The sequence below is a fragment of the Mustela lutreola genome, chromosome 12, assembly GCF_030435805.1.
Source record: "Mustela lutreola isolate mMusLut2 chromosome 12, mMusLut2.pri, whole genome shotgun sequence".
NCBI lineage: Eukaryota > Metazoa > Chordata > Mammalia > Carnivora > Mustelidae > Mustela > Mustela lutreola.
In genome coordinates this window covers 91,543,612-91,567,184 of record NC_081301.1, presented here as the reverse complement: position 1 = coordinate 91,567,184, position 23,573 = coordinate 91,543,612, and positions in this window count along the sequence as shown.

The following is a 23,573-nucleotide window of genomic DNA, read 5'->3' as shown; positions in this document are numbered from 1 at the left end:
AGTGTCCTGCTCAGGCTTTAAGGGACCAAAGCATGTGTGACAAACAACTCAAAACTCAAAGCTGGAGATACAGCCCCAGGCCTGTCATACTCTGTGCAGGGCCTCCAGCCCCAATGTCTCCTAGCCTCAAGTTCCCAATCTATAAAATGGGCAGATTTGGGCTAGATGAGTACTTCCCTGCACATTCACACCCCACCCTGCTTTGAACAGGGCATCTGCACTTCATTGGTCTAAGTTTCTAAATGGATGCCCAAGACGCCTGGGTGGCTCAGTTGGTTGGACGACTGCCTTCGGCTCGGGTCATGATCCTGGAGTCCTGGGATCGAGTCCCGCATTGGACTCCCAGCTCCATGGGGAGTCTGCTTCTCTCTCTGACCTTCTCCTCGTTCATGCTCTCTCTCACTGTCTCTCTCTCAAGTAAATAAATAAAATTTTTAAAAATATATATATATATATATTCTGTACTTAGGAAAAGAGGCTGTTCTCTGCAAAATGAACTTTAAAAACCACTGGATTAGATGATTCCCTTATATCGCAAAACAATCCAGAAGCCCGGGGGATCTCATAAATCTTTTTCATTATCCCAAGTCCCTGGCTTTCCAGGACTGTCCTAGTGTTAGCAGTGAAAATCCCAGGCCCATGGAAAACCCCTCTCCTGGGCCTAACAAGGCAGCTTCATGTCATGCAACCTCACTACATTTGTTTTTCTAAGGAAAACATATCAACATTATCTGGCTCTCTCCTCTGCCTTCCTGTCTTCTCTCTGGTGGCTGTCAAGTACTAGAGAGTCTCGTGAGGTTGTTTCTTCAGGTCTGTGCATCCTGAAGGGGAAAGTAGGGCTACTACCCTAGTCTCCCCAGCTCTTCTACTTATTTCCAAGTGCATTACCCCACAAGTTGTGATGAGCAGGGCAGGACAGGCTCAAGTTGTTGGAGAGCAAGGCGTGCCCTCTCCCATATACTTCCAGGGGAAAGGGCTTCTTGACTTCTGCCTGATGTTACATGAGCAAGACATGGAATCCTGGAGCTCCTGAGTCTAGCAACCGAGCCGGCTCCAAACTATCCCGTACTCCTCTCCTCAAGATGAATATGGTTGCAGAAGCCTTCACTAGTTAGAACAAAACCTTACTGTCCTACATACACTGGTGTGGAAATACGAAATCTTGGGGTGCCTGGGTGGCTCAGTGGGTTAAGCCTCTGCCTTCAGCTCAGGTCATGATCTCAGGGTCCTGAGATCAAGCCCCGCATCAGGCTCTCTGCTCAGCAGGGAGCCTGCTTCTCCCTCTCTCTCTGCCTGTCTCTCTGCCTACTTGTGATCTCTCTCTCTGTGTCAAATAAATAAATAAAATCTTAAAAAAAAAAAAAAAAGAAAGAAATACGAATCTTTTGCTGTCTTGGCATTTTTCATCTTTCACTGGAGCTGGACCATCTGAGTCACAGAATGACTCAGGGGCTTTGCAAACATGGTGAATCTCACCTGACTGTCACTCATTACTGCTCAGCTAGCTATAGTATTAATGAAGATGGTAAGCATGGACCCCAATCATGATAATTAAACCCTTCTTTAAGATACAGTATGATTTAGGCAGTTGGGACCCAAAAAAAGAAAGAAACAAAAAGGGCTTAGATGACATAAACACTTTCTGAATTCAACTCAACTCAACTGTGACAAGAAGAAAAGTTAGTATAGACATCAGTACAAAATTAAATCATTGATAGAGGATACTATTAAATGTTTTGTTACAAGTAATGGTCAAGGTTTATTTCTAGTATCCAAAAACTAAAAACTGCTTACCAACAGTAGAATGCGCAAATTAATTGTGGTACACTCATACAGTGAAATAATACACAAGAAGGAAAAAGAACAAACTAGTGATTTATGCAAAAACATGCGTGAATCTGAAACTCATTACTGAATGAAATGCCAGACACAGAATATGATCCCATGCATATGAAGTTTACGAGGAGGCCAAATGAATTCAAGGTGCTACAGGAAAGTCCATCTTTTTTATATGCCCCAGATGGAGAGATTTGAGGAAGAGGGTGTCCCTCTATCCTATGAGGCAGAAGGGAGGGAGGCCTCGCAGAGGCATAAGGATTCCACGTCATGGTGCCTTTTCCCAAATTTCTTCCTCTGATAATGGTGCTCTTGAACATCAATGTCGTTGGTCTCTATTCTCTTCCCCAATAAAGGGTTGTGGTTTCTTTTGAAGAACCCAGCCTTGATCCCTCCAGCCCACAAAGTTCAATGTTGTTGCACTCTCTAACAACGTGACAATAAGAGAATAATTCATACTGCAAGTCATGGGTAATTGTAGCAAAAGGTATTAGCAAACACACCGCTCAGAGGAGGTTCAAGCCCTATTGTAAGTACTCATGTTATCTTTTCAGTAACCTGGGAGGTAGATACTGTTATTACCTCCATTTTCCAGGAGGGGAATTTGACACTTGTTAAGTAGCATAAATGAGGTTTGGAAGAGGCAGTCTGATGTCAGGGTCTATAATCTTAAGGAGTATTTCTATCCCATTGCCTTGAACTTGATTTTCCACCAAGGTAATCATCTATTTTCTCAAATATAACAAATCAGATTGTTCCGTTGTGTTTTTTTAGCAGACGAATTTTATCACTTTGTTCTGAATGCTATTAGGGTCATGACACACTTGGATTTCTGAAGGTCAGGATCTCTTTCCATTCCTCCCAGAACCTCTTTTTCCTTTTTTTCTTAGTGGGAGAAATGGAAAATAGCCTTTTACTTTCCATCTTCCCATACCACTTAGATGAAGGCCAAACTTCCCCCGTCAGCCAAGTCCGGCATTTCCAGCAGTAATCTAACATACCATAAAAATGTTTCAGAAAGATATTCTTTTACTCCTTGGAGTGCTGATCAAATTCTCCCAAACAGAATCAGAGCGCATTTTATACCGAACTGAAACCAAACAGAAAAGAAGTGGAGGGTCTCTGGTTCAATGTAGAGTTACCTGAACCCTTTTGGTTTCCCCTTTGCAGTAAGGAAAAGAGTGCTTTAAATCACAAACATCATCGTCAATGAGTACTAGAAAACTTAATGCACCAGAGGGCAGGAAGATCAAAGCTTAGCACCTGGAGAGTTCCACATGGTGTAGATTAATAAAACAATGCCTTCCATTACATAAATCTTGACCAAGGTTGCACACAGACACACACACACACCCCCCAAAAAATTACTGTAGGGGTCAGATAACTGATATACAATACACGTAGTCTCCCAATCAGGAAGCGTTCCCTCACCCTAGCTCAGCTGTTGACACAAAGCAGGGAGACTATTTTGTTTTAAGCTTCTTTTGTCTAAAATTGACATTGCAGATTTTGGACCTGGACACAGCACATCTGCAAACCAGCGGAAATACCAAGATCCTGCACACTCCTTTGATTGTTACATTTAAGATATCGTGTGTGCTACCAGCTCAGCTGCTGCAAAGCATTATAAGCCATTACTCCGGGCTTGTAAAGTACTTTGGAAATACTATAGACCAGGATTAGGGAAGATGAGTATTCCACATGGTTTCAGGAGGGAGGATGACCACGGGCAAGGGTGCGCCGTTCAAATGATCTGTGATCCACACGTGGGAAGCAACAGCTTAAGAATCCTGCCAAAGGTGTGGGTGGGAGTGTGCGTGTTAGTGGTTGTGAAATAAACATGTTGGGCACGCTTGGGAGAAAGAAAAAAAAGTGGTCAATGTGGAGGGACACATGTGTTCAGCCTCTCTGTAGGCTGCGTGTGTGTGTGTGTGTGACAGTCTGAAAGCAAAACCAGAATAGAATCCAACCATCCACTGCTGAATGTCACTTTGGAATTTGGCTGACAAGGCTGTGGCGTTTTTATAAGTGAGAGGCCGATCATATGGAAGCCGTGAGTCCAAGTGCAAGGTAGCCGAGGTTTTGGTATTACGTTCTACGGAGGAAACTTTAGCATGTGTTGATAATGTCCTGGAAACTTTCCCGGTGATAAAAAATAAGATAACTTTCATTTGTGTAGGCTATTTAATGCTGCTAGATCCCGACCAGTCATAAAAGTCCACGCAGGTGGATGGAAGAATTACTGACCGTGGATTCATTATGCTCATATGCCTTAAGCACGCGTGAGTTGTTTATCTGTGATGCTCACACAGTCGAGAGCCGCTGACACAGAGCATACACATTGTCTATGCAACCTAGTCATGTCTCACCTGGGGGGGGGCACAGTTCCCCAGAGTCTCCCCCATTTGAACCTCACAACCAGTCTGTGAGCTCAGAAAGAGATATTCAATACCGTACCCAACTTACAGGTGAGGAAACTGCATCCCAGAGAAATTCAGTGATTTCTGTAAGCTTTGATGATGATTAAGGAACAACGTAAAACAACCTGAGCTGTGCTCCTGCGGGTCCAGTGTAAATTACACACCACCGCTTTGGGGTCAGAGAAGGGAGATCTGTTCTACTCCAAGCCATTTCTCAGGAAACTCTGGGACTTACAGATAGAAGGAGAAATGGAAAAATGAGAGTCTCCCAGAATCATCCGGCTGTCCCTACCTCTCTTGGAAAATATACATAGACATCATCCCTTCCGGAAGGAGTTTAGCCAGACTTGGAGGGTTGGCACATGGCCCGTAGTCTCAGTATCCACCTCCACATTATTTTTGTGGAGTCCCACAACAAATCCTTCAGCTCGTACAATGTGTTAATTTTGAGGTGTTTGGTGGGGAGGAAACAGAGAATTAAGAAGAGCTTATTCTGAATTTATATTTATATTTTCATTGTCCATTTTTATGGTGCCATATGAGTAAATAAAAAATACATGGTTGCTCCATTACATTTGGAATAGACAAAATACAACCATACTATATATGATTTCATATATAAGAACTTCACAATTATCAACTATAACCCAGTTGATTTAATCTACAAAACCATTATTCCTATTCTCCCAGAATGAATAAATCCAAAATGGCCCCATGGAAAAGGGTTGGATGTTGGGTAAGGAGCACAGAGGTGGCACCCAATTTCACAGGGCACGCTGCGGGTGGGCCAAAGGGCTACTCTACAAGGCACACCCAGAGCCTCTCTATCAGAGAGAAGGGGATGCAGTGGAAAAGGTAGAAGATTCAGGTTCTAGCAGATAACTTGGAAACTGGTTTAGAAAAATAGCAAAGCCAACAGGCAACTCACACACAACAGTGTAACTTTCTTGAGACCTTTCATGTCTCAAGATCTGTATTCAATGTTCTGTTTTGTTGTTTTTTAATAACCTTTGAGGTAGGACCTATTAGCATCTGTCTTTTACTGATGAGCTAGATGAGGAGCAGAGAGATCAAAGAGCCTTGCCAACACCATGCACGCTGGCCGCGGAACACGCAGTAGAATGTACAGCTAACTCTGAAGCCAGAGACAGACCTCTTAAGAAAAGCCTATGTATATGTAATTTAATGATTACTAAGACACACTCATCACCCCTTCGCTTTTCCCTCCAAAGTCCTTTCTGTCACTTAATCCCCACCTGACTTCCTGAGGTAGCTATTAATAGCCCGACTTTAGCGAGAATATTTTTTTTCAAGATTTTATTATATTATTTATTTGACAGACAGAGAACACAGGTAGGCAGAGAGGCAGGCAGAGAGAGAGAGAGGGAGGAGGAAGCAGGCTTCCTGCGAAGCAGAGAGCCCGATGCAGGGCTCGATCCCAGGACCCTGGGATCATGACCTGAGCTGAAGGTAGAGGCTTTAACCCACTGAGCCACCCAGGCATCCCTAGTGAGAATACTGAACCCCAAAGAGAGTAGGTGACTTATCTGAGCTCATCGTGCTGTGAGGGGTGCACAGCTGGATTCGCACCCAGACCTGATAGGCCCCAAGGCTCATTTGCCTTCTTAAGCATCACACCTGTTCTCCGGCTCACTCTATGAGCACAGAGGGGCCAAGACAACACCTTGTCCTAAGAAGCACCTTCTTTATACTATCCGGCCAAAAGATAGTCATTTTTATGTTGCTTCCCTCTCTTCCATCAATCCAAAAATCAGTGATCACTACTCAATCCATTCAGACCTCACTCAAGTATAAATATAGAAGGAACCTAACAAAGTATTTTAAACCAAACCCAGCCATTCAGGCTGGCGCTGTAATTGTCCGGCAACCACCTTTTTGGAAAGGGCAGGCATAACTGCAGAAGGCCATAGAACTTTCCGCACAGCTGGCCTATCGAAGGCAGACGGAGATGCTTTAAGCTGATTGCTTTGATCACCATTTCTTCAGTGCCTGGCCTCCCTCCTGTGAGTAGCCCTCTCATTGAAGTCTGTAAGAGCCTGGAACCCCTGGGAAAATAGGTAACATAGAATCCAGCCCTTTGTTCTTGGGCTGGCCTGTCAAAATTCTTTAATTTAAAATAAATCCCTTTTCTTTCTTGCATTCAATTATTCCTTTTTGGCTAAAATGCCTCTGTGAGTGTGTGTTATTTCCTGCTTAGTCTTTTAAGGTTTTTGTTTAAAAAAAAAAAAATGGGAGGGGGGTACTTCTATCTTGGAGAATAAGTGTGTCTTGCACAGTTTGAAGCAGAAACCATACTGACAAAAAGCTTTTTATTTTTTCAAATACATTAGCTGCGGTTATAACTTCAAACCCTGGTAGGGTTTCAATCACATTGGGATACATGCAATTTATGGCAAAATAAAATAATACCAGGTCATTTGGAATATAAGAATATTCCTAATTTACCTTTTTTGCAATACTGTAAAAATATACCTTTGTGCATAAGTGAACATATCAAGTTTTAAAAGTTATTTTCTCCACAATCATAATAAGGGTTCAGGAGTTAGGGCTCAGAATGGCTTTTCCATGAGTTTTCAGGAAACTTGAGTTTCTGTCCAACAGTTGGCTGTAGAGAGGTTTTGCTGAACATGCTATATTTTCATCTGCCTCCTACCTCTAAATTCTGAAGGACACAAATTACTAACCATAAATCTGCCTTCTCTACTAAGACCAAATCCATCAAGTGAAGTCGTATCATTTTGGTGATTTTTTTTTGTCGTCACTGGGTATGCTGTAGGCATTTCTTTCACTCACCTATTTGAAAAAAAAATATTTCCTATTCCTCTAACGATTTCAGGGATATAGACATTGCTTTACAATGCCATCTGGTCTTTCCCTCCTGATTTGACTTCGGTGCTCTTGTAAAGAATGCCAACAACACATGGATCTGTGCTGACCACACAAGTGGACGTGCAACCCTCCATACTCTCCCACTGATGATGTCAATTAATCAGAGTTATCATCTGATTTGGAATCTACAGATTTAGAGTTTAGTATTGAGGAATAAATCCTACCAAGTGATTTTTAATCCAAACTCAGTCTTCTTCCTTTTTTAAAAAAAAAGATTTTATTATTTATTTGACAGAGAGAGAGATCACAAGCAGGCAAGCAGAGACAGAGAGGAGGAAGCAGGCTCCCCGCTGAGCAGAGAGCCCGATGCGGGGCTCGATCCCAGGTCCATGAGATTTGACCTGAGCCAAAGGCTTAACCCACTAAGCCACCTAGGTGGCCCAGTCTTCTTCTTTTTTAATATGGCCAAAGCACAGAGGAGAAAAAAGTTATGCAAGTGAATGTGTGTCTGTGTCTCTGAGTGTGTGTGTGAATGTATATGAGGATACACACACACACACACACACACACACACAGGTACATAATGTATAACTATATATATTATGATTACTAATATAGATTATAGATATATTACATGCTTATACACACATAAAAGCTTATTTCAAATCCTCAGCCAAAACTGGCCTTACTCTTTACCCTTTTTAGAGCATGGGCAGAGAGCTGCGTCCCACCATGGGGCTGTGTCCCTCTTGCCTCTGCCACCTGATCTCAGTCTCTGTTGAACCTATGGACCCACCAACTTGTCAAAATCCACTCCCTTCTGCAGCCTGTGAGGCACATCAAGCCACAAGCTCCAGTGATGTCGTGAAAACAGAGATGTAGTGAAAAAGGCAAAAGTCTTGGCAACCATTTATAATGTGTGTGAAAAGCCCCTAATAGAACCTCATCGAATATCAACTCTGGCGTTAGCGGGGGGGGGGGGGGGGGGGGGGGCTTGAAACCTGCCCAACATCTTAATTTATTTTGCCAGGAGGTAAGAAATTGACCAGGGTTCAGAATGTAATCCTTCTTCAAATATTATTTCTGAGAACACTTTTCTCACCAAGCATGACCCCGCAAATTGAATCTTGGCCTTCCCATCTCAGATCTACATTCCCTAAGTTCTGCTCTAAAAGTAAATTATTTATATAGGCAAGAAGAAAGTTGGGTCTTATTATGCGGCAGAGAAAGGTTTAGGATTTTTCTATCTGATAGTTTTTCACTCATTTCCCTTCTGCACCACCCCCCACCCATCCCACAGATTACCAAAACAACTTTTGCAGTTCATGTTTTCAGTAGATCTTGTGAAAAGCTGTTACCATCCCAAACTCAGTGCCCTTGTAACACATCATGAACATGAAGAGTCCGAAAAGCATGCAAAATCTCAAACCTTAGGTAATACAAAGGCCTCATGTAAGTGAATAATTTCCCTTGCTTTCTTTCTTCAAATTTCCTGTCTTTGGACCAGCAGAGCATCTGTCCAAAAGTGAGTGTCAGCACAAGTATTTCAATCAAAATAATAGTCAGTATCAACACTTACTGTTTCCTATTTGCCAAAGACCATGCGTTTTATCCGTTAACTGTCAGAGCCACCTTATGAGAGACTCCATTATCCCCATTCTGCATGTGAGCAAACTGAGGCAGAGAGATGCAGCTTACTTGCTGAGTCACACAGCTATACACACAATCCTTTGATCTAGTAATCCTATTGCTGGGAAAAGAATAATTCAAAAGGAAGAAAAAACTAGACACACAAATACATGAATGGCTTTAAGGTATTAAATTAGATGTCTCAGATCATAGAACTAGGTAGTAGAAGAACTGAGCTTTGAACCCAAGCAGGGTCCACTAGAACCATACACTGAATTGCAATGCTCTACTACCTGCTCCAAGCTACAGGGTCTATCAAACTTAGCATCCATGTTTTAGTACTTGTAGTACAGCACTAGGGATAATGTCAACACCAGGATGTAATCAGAAGACAAGTAAAGGATGCAACGCATGGCAGATGCTGTAGTGGGATTGGGTTGGACTGTCCAGAGAAGCGCGAGGGCTATGGCAGACATGCAGGTAGGAAACTGATGAGTAACAACTGCCCAGCCTTTGACTGGGCAGTGACTGTATGCCAGGGCCATCTCCAGTTTCTCTCCCTTTCCCAAAACTAATTTAACCTAACAAGATACAGTCCATCTACTCACAGATGTGCCACATCTAAGGATTCACAGCACTAGCTCAAAGAACCAGCTTCCAACTTGAAGATTAAACCAAAGAAAAAGACCATTACTAGAACTATACTGTATTTTTCTAGTGAAAAAAAAAAGTGTTTTTTTAGTAATCCCCCACTGATCACATAGGATTTTGGAGATGGCATGGTAAGGCTGAGGAGAAAAAACAAAAGGTATTCCCATTTTCTAGACTCAACCCAATCAGCCTTCCAAAGAAACCCATCTGTGATCTTCATTGCCCACTGATTTTATATGTACCCCTCTGGCTTCTCCTTTTTATAAACACATCTACCCATATACTTGAATTTATGGTAGATTGTTGGTTTTATGAATTTTTTCACAATAAAGGAATATATAAATAGTTTTGATATTAAGAAAGGCCCTGGGGCACCTGGGTGGCTCAGTGGGTTAAGGCCTCTGCCTTCAGCTCGGGTCATGATCTCAGGGTCCTAGGATCGAGCCCCGCATCGGGCTCTCTGCTCAGCAGGGAGTCTGCTTCCCTTCCTCTCTCTCTCTGCCTGCCTCTCTGCCTACTTGTGATCTCTGTCAAATAAATAAAATCTTTAAAAAAAAAGAAAGAAAGAAAAAAAAAGTCCTCACTGGCCTGGTATGCTTCATAGATAGCTAAAAAGTAAATGCATTTTATCTGTGTAAACATGAATGTTCAATATAGTCCTATTAATTATTTCATTTTATTAAAATATTCTCTAAACATATTTGTTGCTATTTTATCTGTCAGATAAAGTTCTGTTAAAGGACCAGTGATGACCCTACCAGTTTCTCCTCATGGTTCCAATTTTTCTCTTCAACTAATTTTAGCCTACATTATTCCATACACACAGATTCATAATTGCTATACTTGCATTGTAACTTCTACATTTATAAGTATAAAAACAGCACTCTGCCAAGTTTGAATATGACTCAGACGTTCAAAATTTGCATTTGACAACAAACCCAAGTAAGAATGTTGCTGACTATAGTGATACAGAGGGCAGAAGACTGACATCAGCCATTGCAATGGAAAATGTAAGTCCCTGTATTGACCTAGAGCCCACTGACGGGAGGAAAGATGAGGCGCTGTTGAGGAAGGATCTTGCAAGGTGGCTATAAGCATTAATGGTCCACACTCCTCTGATAGTTCTCCGAGGAGCCTGTAATTATTTTCCATGGTAATTATGTACTGGGGAAAGAGATAAGTTGGGCTTTTTGAAGACCAAAAGATACAGAGCCTGAACTAACACTAACAGTAAAGACTCAAATGTCAATGTGGTGTTGTAGTTAAGAGTAGGGTCTCTGAAAGTCAGGTGTGAAATGCCAACACATCCTAATTCTATCTCATGGTTAATATTATGGCTTATTTTCCCCCAAAGTCCTCTGTGTATAATTGGAGTATAAATAATCGGCAGCTGTCATAATAGTCACATTTGTTTCCTAACATGTGGAGTAAGAGCCATCAGGAGAGGAAAAGTCAAGTGGAAGTACTTGAAGCTACTACCCTCCCCCAACTACCCAACCAAGATAATGAAAAGCAATACCTCACTACTACAAAACCTTGAAGGATACAGTATGGCAATCTCCATCATATCCCTATTCAACTCAACTGATTCTTGAACAAACTACATTATTTGTGGCAGGTGATGGTAAATAACCATGAATTTACCAAGGTAGCTGTCCCCATCACAGATGCTCTGGTGAATGTGCTATTTTCACTAGTGAGATCAACGTAACGTCTGCACTTGGTATGTAACCATCAATGTGACAAAGGTATTCTACTCAATTCACAACAGAAGGAAGAATCAAAGGCAGCTGAACTTCACATGACAGGAACAGCAATACACATTCACTGTCTTGCCCCAGAGGCTAGGTAAACTCTCCTGCTCTCCATCACATAGTCTGTAGGAACTCTGATCTTCTTGAGATTCCACAAAACTTTATGCTCGTCTGCGCTTAATGACAATATGCTAGGCAAACAAGTAAGCAAGATGCTCCAGTAGTCAGCTGTATGCCCTAGCAAGGGTGTCTTGGAGAGCTGCCCCATCAGTGAAGTTTGTTTGTTTGTTTGTTTGTTTGTTTTTACAAATACAAAAGTCTGGGGATAGTCCAGGATATCTCTTGTACAGTTAAGAGCTATTTTCCATGAGCTAGTCATTTCAGTTTGCAAGTTATACCAGCAAGAAAAGGACACAGTGCTTTCTGGATCTCTTTGGATTGTACAAGATTTACTGCATGTGGGAAAACTGCTTTTGTCCATTTATCAGATGTCAAAGGCTGGGTTCCCCAGCAGCACACTCTAAAATGAGGATGTGAGTACAAGTGAGCACAAGTAGCTTATTTGAAAAGGGATCCCCGAGAAGTGAGATAAGAAAACCAAGGACAACACTAAAGGATGTGTTGTCAAGAGCATCACCATCTTCCTGGGCGCCTGAGGCTCAACCATGCTAGGGAATTCTAGAAGGCCATATATGACACACCTTGGGATGGGAAGCTATCTTCCATAGCCTGAGTGCTGTTTTCAGGGGCATTCATTCTCTGGCACTTGGGTTTCTGCTGTGTATGGACTATGAACACTCCCAAAGCTGTTAAAAGGCTTCATTCAGAGAGTCACGGTATTTCACAGTAATCCATTTTTGATGTAGAGAAGTGACTATCAGGGATATTTTGCCATGTACTTATGACCTATAATTCTGCCATATTCAAATGTGGTAGAACCCAGGGGAGGTCCAGACTATGGTAGAAACTGCCCCACCACACACACAGTCTGTTGACCCAGGAAATACAATGTCGACGAAGGTATCCACAGTGGATAAGGATGCTCCACGGAATCTCTGGTAAAGCTCAAGAGCAAAGTTGTGATCTGCACCCCCAAGGCTCCAGAGCAAAACCTTCTTCAGCAGAGAACAATTCTCCATTTGGAGAACAGTTACTGTGATATCTGGAGAATAGATATCAACCAACTGCACTTGGAGCTACCCATCATTCACTGGGTACACTCAGATCCACCCCTCATCAGACTGAGCAGGCAAAGCACAAAGTTATGGTACAAGAGACATTACATATTTGGAATTGGGATCAAGAAAATCCATAAACTTCCAGAAAAAGGAACCAAGACTCTCACGCCTGTATTGCTCTAATGCCCATGCATTGGTTTCTCTTCTTTGGATTCAGTTTGTCCAATCAAGCTTGGGAACTTCAGCAGCTCTTAATTTTAGTGTAGACTTTCATTTTGACTCAGAGTGGTGGCTTCCTACGGAGACTGGGCAGCTCTTCAGAGAACAAGAGAAAGGCTTGGCTACTTCAGACCCTCTTCCAGCAGCTCATCAGGCTTCTGGAAGATAACAAATTTCAGCTCCAGCCTCCCTTCTCCATGAAAAACCATGTATGGGAAAGGCTGTCAGCAAATCCAAAGTACGCCTTCTGGGAAATGCCCTTAACAAGAATAAGAATGATCTAAAAGAACTAGTGCGGAAAAGGTCTCGGAAAGGTTCCCAAATACCTCATTATTTTCCTGTCTTAGGGTTGAGAAGGAATTTGTACTTAAGAGAATGGCTCTACTTATACCAACCTCTATGAGGCATCATGTGTTTTACTTATTAAATCTTAGTAACAGTCCTACTAAGAATTGTTATTAGAGGTAATATTAGGCCTATTTTCCAAGAAAGAAATGTCAAAATCACAGGGAAGGCAAGGGTGTCAGCATGCCAGCTCTGAGACTGACAGCCCACTCTCAGTCACTACCCTGGACACTGTGTCAGATGCTCAGATTTCCGCCTGTTAAAAAAAATCATCTATGAGGTGCCACCCTCAAGGAAATCCCATGCTAAGTAGATTCTATAGTTACTGACAAGCATAAAATGACTTTTTTTCCTTCTCACAAAACCAAGTGGAACCAAAGGCTGTGATTTTTATTCTGAACTTCCCAAGTACTTTACGCATAAAGCCCAGCAAAGAACTGAGCAGGGCATCAGCAGTGCCCCCCCCCACCTCATCCAACCATCAGATCCACATTCTGGACAGCAAAGAGGAGAAAGAGATGTCCTCATTCTCTTTAAGAGCATTTTGCAGAAGCAGCATCTGCTGTTTCTACACACATTCCTTTTTATCAGAAGTTCATCCCATCACTAGGAAGAGCTACAAGGGAAATTGCACGACACAGTCACAGTCTTTGTTACAGATGGCTCTATACCCAGCCATAAATGGGTGGTTCAATTATTTAAAATTTTGGAAGACAATGGGTCTGTACTCCAGGTGGCCAATTTGATCTTCACTGCCCCTCCCCAATGGCAAGGCATTTGTACTCACCTGTGGACTTCCAGTTTTCTGGGCCTCCTTCCCACTGACCTGGCAATGGCTCTGGGACCCTCCAGCTTGATATCTGACCACTTTCAGCCTCATCTATTGGGGGCTTTTTTATACAGTCAACTTACAGTCCTGACATATCTGTGCCCATGAGCCATCTAGGCCCTCGGTCTCCCACCTAGCACCCCATCTCTCAATTCTGGTTTCTGTGTCGCTGAGACATTTCTCTTCCTCATATGAATGATATAAAAATTTAACAACACTTTTAGGGGACAATGGCTCCTCACACTTACTTTAACTTCACCCTTACTTGCTAACCATTACCACAATTTAATAGAAATTGTAAATCCATATTCAGAATAACAAGAGGGTGGTTTTCTTTTTTTGTTTGTTTTCTTTAAGCTTTTATTTATTTATTCATGAGAAGCAGGGGTAGAGGGAGAAGCGGGCTCCCATGGAGCAGGGATCCTGATGTGGGATTCAATCACAGGGTGACCCGAGCCAAAGCCAGATGCTTAACTGACTGAGCCACCCAGGCACCCCAAGGATGGTCAGCAACTGTAAGATTGCTCTGTGCATGGAGAGTACTTTTCCCCCTTAATTCTAAGATTAAGAACTGATTTCCAGGCAGTATATTCCACTAAAAATGAGGCAAAGGTGGACATGCTGCATCACATTTTTTAATTATAAACCAAATTACACAAAGATATGAAACCTTAATGGGAAATGACCTAAGGATATAAACAAAAGTAGAAACACAAATGAGCAATAAATCTATGAAGAAATATTCAACTTCATTAGTCACTTAAGAATACAAATTACAATAATAATGGGACATCTTTATCTTCCATCTGACTGATAAAGATTAAAGAGAGTTAGATAGAAAGATGAAATGAGGCAATGTCCATGTTAACTGGCTGAAGTTGAAATTAGTATAACCTTTTTCAAGAGAGCCAATTGGGAAAAATTATCAAAAATCTTTTTAAAAACACCTTGACCCTAGAAATCTTCCCTGCTGGGAAATGGACACATATGAAAAATGTTTGTATGAGATTGTTCTTCTCAGATTGTTTATAATAAAATAAAACCCAAATGCTAAAGAAATGCTGAAGGAATGGTTAGATAAATACATGATGGAATGCTATGTGAGTCATTTGAAATTCTGAAGATCTTATAGTCACTGATACAAAAAAAAGGTTACATTTCAATTTAGGAAAAACAGGCAGTTTCCAGAATATATGTGCTGTAGCCAATGTCATTTTTGTAAAAATGTGTTTCAGCATACATTTATTTTTCTATATTCACAGTGTAAATAGTCTGAGAGGACATATACCAAAAATGTTACCTATTATATTTTCTAAGGAACAGAATTTCTGAATATTTTATTGCTTTTTTTTCTTTCCTCAAAGATTTCACATTTCTTGACAAGTTGCTTTTAAGTCATTAAAAAAATTTTCAGAGAATACAGGACTGCACCAATTCTTTGCAGAGAAAATAACTTTCTAAGAAATAGAAATCACAGAAGAAAATGACTGACTGGTTATTATTTACCAAAAATACAGTTTGGGTATATCAAATAAATAAAATGAAAAGCAAGGTGTCTCGGCAATTCACAGCAATACCTAACATAAAATTTCATATAGTACCATCAGAAAAACACTATTTTAAAGGTTAAATAGGAGGGGTGCTTCAGTGGCTCAGTCAGTTAAGCATCTAACTCTTGTTTTCACCTCAGGTAGTGATCTTAGGGTCATGAGATCAAGCCCCATGTGTGGCTCTGTGCTCAGTGTGGAGTCTGCTGGACATTCAATCTCCCTCTCCCTCCCTGCTACCCCTTCCACTCCTGCTCACTCACTCTCAAATAAATGAATCTTTTTTTTAAGATTTTATTTATTTATTTGACAGAGAGAAATCACAAGTAGATGGAGAGGCAGACAGAGAGAGAGAGAGGGAAGCAGGCTCCCTGCTGAGCACAGACACCGATGCGGGACTCGATCCCAGGACTCTGAGATCATGACCTGAGCCGAAGGCAGCAGCTTAACCCACTGAGCCACCCAGGCACCCCAATAAATGAATCTTTAAAAACATTAGGAAAATAGAGAGAGAGACAAGATGGCAGAGAAGTACCAGACTGAAATGACATCAGATCTCAGGAGTTCAGCTAGATAGGAATCAAACCATTCCAAACACCTACAAACTCAACAGGAGATAGAAGAGAAAAAGAGCAGCAATTCTAGAAACAGAAAAGTGACCACTTTCTGAAAGGTAAGACATGCAGAGAAGTGAATCCAAAGCGACGGGAAGATAGACCACGAGGGGAGGGGTAAGCTCCCAGCAAATGGTGGTACAGTGGAGCACAAAATCTGAACTTTAAGAAGTCTGCTCCATTGAGGGATGTCGCTCCAGAAGCTAAGTGGGGGTAGAGCCCCCATGGGGAGAGTGTGGTCTCAGGTCCCACGGGGTCACAGAAAGATCAGGGGTGTGTGAGTGTGGCAGAGCTGTCAGGTATCAGAGTGGGGAAGCCAGCTATAGAGATGGAGCTGAGCAGTGGACTCTTAGCTTGGGATTACCTAAACCGTGATCCATGGCAGAGTCAGGGCACAGAACTTCAAGTGGGGACCCGACAAGTGGCAGATCCAGGGAAACACACTCCTTCCTTCTCTAGGAGGAGTGGCATGGGAGTGTGTGGCAGAAATCTTTTGGGTTTGGAGACTCCAAATGGGGTCATCGCCAGAGATAAAACACTTGGTCACAGGCCAGGTGAGCTCAGAGTGTGGCTGGAGATGAGGGAGACAGGAGTGATCGTTTTTCTCTGAGGGCACACTGAGGACAGGGCTCCCTGAGCTCTCAGCTCCTCTGGGGTGGAGACTGGGATGTCACCATTTTCATTTGCATCCTCCAAAGCAGTATGGAAAGTGTTCAGGGAACAAAAGCTCCTGAGAGTGAACCCAAGCAGAATACTTAGCCTGGCCCCAGGCAAAGGCAGTGCAAAGTGTCGGGCAAAGACATTTGAGAATCACTGCAACAGGCCCCTCCCCTAGAAGATCAGCAAGAACATCCCACCAAGATCACGTTCACCAATCAATGAGAACTGCAGAGCTCCAGAGCTAGTGGAAAGTAATACATAGAATTCATGGCTTTTCCCCAAGATCTTTTAGTCTTGTTAATTTCTTTTTAATTTTTCTAATTCTGTTTTATTATCTTTTCCTCTTCCCTCTTTTAACATTTTCTAACTAGTTTAACAATACCTTTCTGAAAAAAGAAAATTAAACCTTCACTGTTAGAGTCATATTTTATCCCTTCATTGATTTAACCTTGTTTTTTGTATACATATGGGTTTCTTTGTTCTAAAAAATTTGGGGATACAATTTATCTAATAGATCAAAATATATCCTAATCTAGCACATGGCTTTCTTATCGTCTCCAGCCTGAGAAAATTCCCTCCTTTTTTTTTCTTTTTCCAACCAACTTATCAATTCCTTTTATAGAACTTTTTTTAAAATTTTCATCTTTACAGTCATATTCCATCCCTTCATTTTTACCCTCATTTTTGTATATATATAAGTTTTTCTTTCTTTAAAATTTTGGGAGGTAGTTTCTTCTAAGAGACCAAAATATACCCAACATCAAGTGGGTGGCTCTGTTCTATTCACCAGTCTAATATATATTATTTATTTTATTTATTTTTTCTCCCGTTCTTCTCCCCCTTGTTTTGAATCTCTTCTGATTGGGTTAGCATACATTTTTCTGGGGTCTTTGCCACTCTTTTAGTATTTTATTCTCTCATTCATATATTCTTATCTGGATAAAATGACAAGGCAGAAAAACTCACCACAAAAAAAAGAACAAGAGGCAGTATGGGTGGCTAGGGACCTAATCAACATGAACATTGCTAATATGTCAGAACTAGAGTTCAGAACGATTATTTTCAAGGTGCTAGCTGGGCTCAAAAAAGGCATGGAATCTATTAGAGAAACCCTTTCTGGAGAAATAAAATCCCTTTCTGGAGAAATAAAAGAATGAAAATCTAACCAAGTTGAAATTTAAAAAGCTATTAATGAGGTGCAATAAAAAATGGAGGCTCTTACTGGTAGAATAAATGAGGCGGAAGAGAGAATTAGTGATATAGAAGACCAAATGATGGAGAATAAAGAAGCTGAGCAAAAGAGAGACAAACAACTACTAGACCATGAGGGGAGAATTTGAGAGATAAGTGACACCATAAGATGAAACAATATTAGATTCCAGAAGAAGAAGAAAGAGAAAGGGGGGCAGAGGTACATTGCAGCAAATTATAATAGAGAATTTCCCTAATATGGCAAAGGGGACAAGCATGAAAATCCAGGAGGCACAAAGAACCCCCCACAAAATCAATAAAAAGAGGTCCACAGCCCGTCATCTAATAATAAAACTTAAAAGTCTAAGCGACAAAGAGAAAATCCTGAAGGAGCCTGGGACAAGAAGTCTATAACATACAATGTTAGAAATATTAGACTGGAAGAATTATCCACAGAGACCTGGCAGGCCAGAAAGGACTGGCATGATACATTCAGATCATTAAATGAGAAAAACATTCAGCCAAGAACATTATATCCAACTAGGCTGTCATTGAAAATAGAAGGAGAGAAAAAAAAGCTTCCAGGACAAACAAAATGAAAAAAAATTGCAAACACCAAACCAGCCCTACAGGAAATATTGAAAGGGGTCATCTAAGCAAAGAAAGAGCCTAAAAGTAGTAAATCAGAAAGGATCAGAGACAATATACAGTAACAGTCACCTTACAGGCAATATGATGGCACTAAATTCATATCTTTCAATAGTTACACTGAATGTAAATGGGCTAAATGCTCCAATCAAAAGACACAGGGTGTCATAATGGATAAAAAACCAAAATCCATCAATGTGCTAAATACAAGAAACTCATTTTAGACCCAAAGACACCTCCAGATTTAAAGTGAGGGGGTGGCCATTTGCCATGCTAATGGACATCAAAAGAAAGCTGGGGCGGCAATCCTTATATCAGATAAATTATATTTTAAGCCAAAGACTAAAATTAGAGATGAGGAAGGACACTATATAATAATTAAAGGGTCTGTTCAACAAGAAGATCTAACAATTTTAAAAATCTATGCCCCTAACAAAATCAAGGAAACACATCAACAATAATACAATAATAGTAGGGGACTTTAACACCCCCCACTCATTGAAATGGACAAATCATCCAAGCAAAAGATCAATAAGGAAATAAAGGCTTTGCATGACACACTGGACCAGATGGACATCACAGATATACTTAGAACATTCCAACCCAAAGCAACATAATAAACATTTTCCTCTAATGTACATGGAACATTTTCTAGAATAGATCACATCCTGCATCATAAATCAGGTCTCAACCAGTACCAAAAGGTTGGGATCATTTCCTGAGTATTTTCAAACCACAATGTTCTGAGACCACAATGCTCTGAAGCTAGAACTCAATCGCAAAAGGAAAGTTGGAAAGAACCCAAATCCATGGAGGCTAAAGAGAATCCTACTAAAGAAAGAATGGGTCAACCAGGAAATTAAAGAAGAATTGAAAAAAATCATGGAAACTAATGATAATGAAAACACAACTGTTCAAAATCTGTGAAGCACAGCAAAGGTAGGCCTGAAAAGAAAGTACATAGTGATTCAAGCCTTTTTCAAGAAACAAGAAAGGTCTCAAGTATACAACCTAACCCTAGACCTAAAGGAGCTGGAGAAAGAACAGCAAAGAAAGCCTAAACCCAGCAGAAGAAGAGAAATAATAAAGATCAGAGCAGAAATCAATGAAATAGAAGACAAAAGAACAATAAAACAAATCAATGGCACTGAGAGCTGGTTCTGTGAAAGAATTAATAAGACTGATAAACCCTTGGCCAGACTTATCAAAAACAAAAGATAAAGAATCCAAATAAATAAAAGCATGAATGAAAGAAGAGAAATCACAACTAACACCAAAGAAATACAAACAATTATAAGAACATATTATGATTATTGACATTGGGGAAGGTATGTGCTATGATGAGTGCTGTGAAGTGTAAACCTGGCAATTCACAGACCTGTACCCCTGGGGCTAATAATACATCATATGTTAATTTAAAAATAAAAAGAACATATTATGAGCAGCAATACACCAGAAAATCTGACAATCTGGAAGAAATGGATGTATTCCTAGGGATGTATAAACTACCTAAACTGAACCAGGAAGAAATAGAAAACCTGAACAGACCCATAACCAGTAAGGAGATTGAAGCAGTCATCAAAAATCTCCCAACAAACGAGAGCCTGGGGCCAGATGGCTTCCCAAGGGAATTCTACCAAACACTTAAAGAAGAATTAATACTTATTCTCCCAAAACTGTTACAAAAAACAGAAATGGAAGGAAAACTTCCAAATTAATTTAATGAGGCCAGTATTACCTTGATCGCAAAGACACCATCCAAAAGGACAATTACAGACCAATATCCTTGATAAATACAGATGTGAAAATTCGTACCAAAATACTAGCCAAAAGGATCCAATAGTACATTCAAAGGATTATTCACCACGACCAAGTGAGATTTATTCCTGGGATGCATGTAGGTTCAACATCCACAAACCAATCAATGTGATACAATACATTAATAAAAGAAAGAACAAGAACCATATGATACTCTCAATAGATGCTGAGAAAGCATTTGACAAAGTACAGCATCCTTTCTTGATCAAAACTCTTCACAGTGTAGGGATAGAAGTTACATACCTCAATATCATCAAAGCCATCTATGAAAAACCCATGGGGAATATCATTCTCAATGGGGAAAAACTGAGAGCTTTTCCCCTAAGGTCAGGAACATGGCAGGGATGTTCACTATCACCACTGCTATTCAACAGAGTACTAGAAGTCCTAGCCCCAGCAATCAGACAACAAAAAGAAATAAAAGGCATCTGAATTGGCAAAGAAGTAGTCAAACTCTCACTCTTTGCAGATGATATGACACTTTATGTGGAAAACCCAAAGATTCCACTCCAAACGTGCTAGAACTCATACAGAAATTCAGTAAAGTGTCAGGATATAACATCAATGCACAGAAATCAGTTGCATTTCTATACACCAACAACAAGATAGAAAAAAGAGAAATTAAGGAGTTGATCCCATTTACTACTGCACCCAAAACCATAAGATAGCTAGGAATAAACCTAACCAAAGAGACAAGGAATCTGTACTCAGAAAACTATAAAGTACTCATGAAAGAAACTGAGGAAGACACAAAGAAATGGAAAAATGTTCCATGCTCATGGATTGGAAGAACAAATATTGTGAAAATGTCTGTGCTACCTAAAGCAATCTACACGTTTAATGTAAACCCTATCAAAATACCATCAATTTCTTCAAATAAATGGAACAAATCATCCTAAAATTTATATGGAACCAGAAAAGACCTCGAATAGCCAGAGGAATGTTGAAAAAGAAAGCCAAAGTTGGATACATCACAATTCCAGACTTCAAGCTCTATTACAAAGCTGTCATCATCAAGACAGTATGGTACTGGCACAAAAACAGACACATAGATCAATGGAACAGAATAGAGAGCCCAAAAATGGACCCTCAACTCTATGGTCAACTAATCTTCAACAAAGAAGGAAAGAATGTCCAAAGGAAAAAGGTCTCTTCAAGAAATGGTGTTGGGAAAATTGGACAGCCACATGCAGAAGAATGAAACTGGACCATTTCCTGACACCACATACAAAATAGAACAAAAATGGATGAAAGACCTCAATGTGAGACAGGAATCCATCAAACTCCTTGAGGAGAACACAGGCAGCAACCTCTTTGATCTTAGCCACAGCAACTTCTTCCTAGAAACGTCGCCAAAGGCAAGGGAAGCAAGGGCAAAAATGAACTACTGGGACTTCATCAGGATAAAAAGCTTTTGCACAGCAAAGGACACAGTCAACAAAACCAAAAGACAACTGACAGAATGGGAGAAGATACTCACAAATGACATATCAGGTAAAGGGCTAGTATCCAAAATCTAGAAATAACTTATCAAACTCAACACTCAAAGAACAAATAATCCAATCAAGAAATGGGCAAAGGACATGAACAGACATTTCTGCAATGACGACATCCAGATGGCCAACAGACACATTAAAAAAGTGCTCCACATCACTCGGCATCAGGAAAATACAAATCAAAACCACAGTGAGATACTACCTCACGCCAGTCAGAATGGCTAAAATTAAGTTAGGAGACGACAGGTGTTGGAGAGGATGTGGAGAAAAGGGAACCCTCCTACACTGTTGGTGGGAATGCAAGCTGATGCAGTCACTCTGGAAAACAGTATGGAGTTTCCTCAAAAAGTTGAAAACAGAGCTACCCTATGACCCAGCAATCGCACTACTGGGTATTTACCCTAAAGATACAAATGTAGTGATCCAAAGGGGCACGTGCACCCAAATGTTTATAGCAGCAATGTGTACAACAGCCTAACTATGGAAAGGACCTAGATGTCCATCAACAGATGAATGGATAAAGAAGATGTGGGGGATATATATATATGTGTGTGTGAATATATATATATATATATTTATATAAATTTTATTTATATAAAAATATATAAATATAATATATATATATTTATATATATATATATATTCACACACACATATATATATATATAAATGCAGCCATGAAAAGAAATGAAATCTTGCCATTTGCAATGATGTGGATGAACTAGAGGATGAACTAGAAACAAGTCAATCAGAGAAAGACAATTATATGATCTCCCTGATATGAGGAATTTGAGAGGCAGTGTGGGGGAGTTTGGGGGGTAGGAAGGAAAAAAATGAAACAAGATGGGATCAGGAAGGAGGCAAACCATAAGAGACTCTTAATCTCACAAAACACACTGAGGGTTGCTGGGGGAGGAGGGGTGTGGAGGGGGTTGTTGGGTTATAGACATTGGGGAGAATATATGCTATGGTGAGTGCTGTGACGTCTATAAGCCTGAAAATTCACAGACCTGTACCCCTCGGGCAAATAATGCATTATATGTTAATAAAAATAATTAATAAAAAATATGAAAAGAACATGAACTATTTAACAGACAATTCATAAAATGGAAAAACCGGTAGGAAACACATTAAGAAATCAATGCCAGGGGCGCCTGGGTGGCTCAGTCGGTTAAGTGTCTGCCTTTGGCTCAGGTCATGATCTCAGGGTGCTGTGGTCTGGCCCCAGGTCAGGCTCTCTGCTCAGCCAGGACACTGCTTCTCCCTCTCCCTCTCCCTCCCCCTGCTCATGCTCACTCTCTCATGCTCATGGTCTCTCATATAAATAAAATCTTTTTTAAAAATCCGTTAATTTCATAAACAAAAATTAAAACACAGCTATAAAATCAGTGATTATTACATTAAGAATTTTGTGAAAGTGGTTCTAGGGTCCAGTGTTTCTAGCTATAGAAATTAATGCAGTACTTTTGGAAGGCCATTTGCCACCAATCCTCAGGAGCTGGAAAGCTGGTTATCCTTTGATTCAGTAAAGTCCTAAAGGAACAATCCCATTAAAGAAAAAGCTACATACACAATGTTTATGATAGCTTTTTTATAATAGCCAATTTGTGGAAATAACCTAAATGTCAACAAAGAATGCTTCAATATATTATTGGTAAAACTTCTAAATGGCATATAATGCATCTATTAAAATTATGTGTATGTATGATGCAAAACTCTTAGGTGACAAAAACAGGATGCTGAGTTGCATGGTATTTTTAGAATCTGGATACTAATCTGGATACACAAAATATGCAAATACTCAAGGAAATTAAAAATTTATTAAAACTGCCATTGTCAGTATTTCCTTAAAGAATATACCATAAAAGACTCTTAACTTCAGGAAACA